The 2,735-nt window shown below is 37.8% G+C and overlaps 1 pseudogene; it reads left to right on the top strand.

Moving 5' to 3' along the window:
- The first annotated feature begins 339 nt into the window (after positions 1–339).
- Positions 340–1,918, top strand: LOC126024142 (interferon-related developmental regulator 1-like; annotated as a pseudogene).
- The last annotated feature ends 817 nt before the right edge of the window (positions 1,919–2,735 follow it).

Below are 2,735 nucleotides of genomic sequence, written 5' to 3'. Positions count from 1 at the left end.
TGCTTCACTTTACATTTTTGCTCCTTTCCCAAAAAATAATTTATTATTCTTAGTTTTTGTATTGGAGTGAAACATATATTGTTTCTAATTGCAACTCTTTACTGCAATTATTGCTGTTGCCACTGGCTACTCTTAGCCCAGCCATTTCTATACTCTGTTGTTAGCCAAAAACTCTCATCTCTGTCACCTGCCACACAGATAGACCCACGAGTAAAAAGTGCAGCTCCATTGGTTGAAGCTCATTAAAACTGAATATAGTGGGCAGTAGATATCCTAAGATGCTGAAAAATAAGTGGACTGTTACCCACCATAGTGTAGTGGTGGTGTCTCAGAGCAGCTGCAGGGATAGCAGTGACAACAGGTGGCCAACATCAAAATGTTCAACCTTTCTGCAATGAGGATGCATTGATTGAAGCATGAGCCATTGCAATGGTTACAGCAATACTTCTAGTTTTGCTGAAGATGGACCAGAAGTTTTTGATGAGGAAGGAACTCAAGAAGTCCTAGAGTGGGGCCGGGCGGTGGCGCTGGAGGTAAGGTGCCTGCGCTAGCCTAGGACGGACCGCGGTTCGATCCCCCGGCGTCCCATATGGTCCCCCAAGAAGCCAGGAGCAACCTCTGAGCGCATAGCCAGGAGTAACCCCTGAGCGTCACAGGGTGTGGCCCAAAAACCAAAAAAAAAAAAAAGAAGTCCTAGAGTACAAGTTCAAAGCTTTCCATGGTCTACTCTAGATAAAAGTGAACAAACAAGGACAGCAGCTCTCGAAAACATTAAAAATGCATTGGCATAAAAATGCTTTATGCATTTATTCTGGAAAGAAGGATAATTAAAACTGATAGCATTGAATGCTGCCTTAAACAAGATAAAAGGGATGAGCACCATGCAGCTGCAGTATTAGCCTCTATTCTTTGTATTCAGTAGGCTCCTGGAATTGAAAACCAAGATATTTGAAAAATTCTTGGACCAACCTTTAAATAAAAGTATTTGTGATACAACAATCAGTATCCAAGCCAGGAAGGCTTATGTAACATGCTTTGGCATTTGCAGTCTTTTTTTTTTTTTTTTTTTTTTAGCCACACCCAGTAGCGCTCAGGGTTCCCCCTGGCTCTGTGCTTAGAAATCGCTCCTGGCAGATGGGTGTCCATATGGGATGCTGGGGCTTGAACCTGTGTCCATCCTGGGTCAGCCGTGTGCAAGGCAAAGGCCCTACACTATGGCCCCAAGTGCTTGTGGTCGTATAAGCCACAAACGGCATCACTGCTCTGAATTCAATTCTAGAATGTTTGGAAAATACCTTTACCAAGTCATAATCAAGGAGAAAAAACATTAATGTTATTTGTATTGCCCGGGTACAGTACTTTATGCTTGCTTCTTGCATATATATATATATATATATATATATATATATATGTATATATATGTATATATATATATTTATATATATGAAGACATGGAACTCTTGACTCAGATGCTTTGGGCTTTGTTAATAGATGAAAATAAACACCGTACCAAAAACAGGAAGCAAATACAGTGGTCAATGCTCAAGGACAACCTGAGAGCTATGGAGGAAAATACCACAGAAATGGTTAGATTTGGTTCTGAAAGAATGTACATTGATTTCTGGGTCAAAAGCATATACCTGACAACTTTAAGGAGGCTTTGAGATCAGGGATGCAATATCACTTACAGTCAAATGAATTCCATCTCAATGTATTTGAACATGAACCACCCATGATGCTTGATGCTGCAATGATTAGAACAATAGAGATGTTTTGTATTGAAAGAAATTTATGTAATTTGGTAGCTTTCAAAGCCCAAATGCTTAAAGCAAATGTAGAGATAGGACAGAAATGTGAGAGAATTCTTATAGATTATCTACACCTGAAGAACTACTTCTACTTTCTAATTTTTATTTAATTTTGTAACACTAATGTATTTAAACTTTAAAAACAATTTTTTTTTTTTTTTTTTTTTTTTGGTTTTTGGGCCACACCCGTTTGACGCTCAGGGGTTACTCCTGGCTATGTGCTCAGAAATCACCCCTGGCTTGGGAGGACCATATGGGACACCGGGGGATCGAACCGCGGTCCATCCGCTTGCAAGGCAGACACCTAACCTGTAGCGCCACCTTCCCGGCCCCTAAAAACAATTTTTATCTTGGTCAACATAGGTATATATTGTAACAGGGATCATTTTATAGTTTGATGTAAAGTATCTCAAATGGAGTTTACAATGATTGAATATTCTGTAAATATAATCAGTGAACATGATAAAATATAATTTTGCTCATTTTCTATTTATAATGAATGGAAAATAGGCTATTTCCCTTAATTTCTTAAGACTACTATCAACCAAGCCTAAATTTCTTATACTGTGGTTACATGATAATACACTACCATGTATTAAAATTAAGTTTTAAACCAAAGGATTCTCAAATCAATTTGGGGAACTAATTCAAGGATAGCTCTTGTAATTTTACATCTAAATAGAACCTGTAATTTTATATCTAAGTATACCCTAATCCCTAATAACTGGGATTAACAAATCATACAAGATCTTATAACTGTAGTCCTTAACTCTCGTTGGTTGTCCATGCTTGACCACAAGCAGGAACTCTAATTTGATCTGTTGTGTTAGACTTCTTGGCTTTACTTTGAAATAAAGATATTTTCGCTCAGAAAAAAATTAACTTATATTCAAGGGGATTTATCTCAGTATATTCAACTCTATTCTA

The sequence above is a fragment of the Suncus etruscus genome, chromosome 12 (genome assembly GCF_024139225.1).
Source record: "Suncus etruscus isolate mSunEtr1 chromosome 12, mSunEtr1.pri.cur, whole genome shotgun sequence".
Lineage (NCBI taxonomy): Eukaryota > Metazoa > Chordata > Mammalia > Eulipotyphla > Soricidae > Suncus > Suncus etruscus.
Note: the sequence above shows the minus strand (reverse complement) of the source record. Positions and strands in the feature narration are given on the sequence as shown.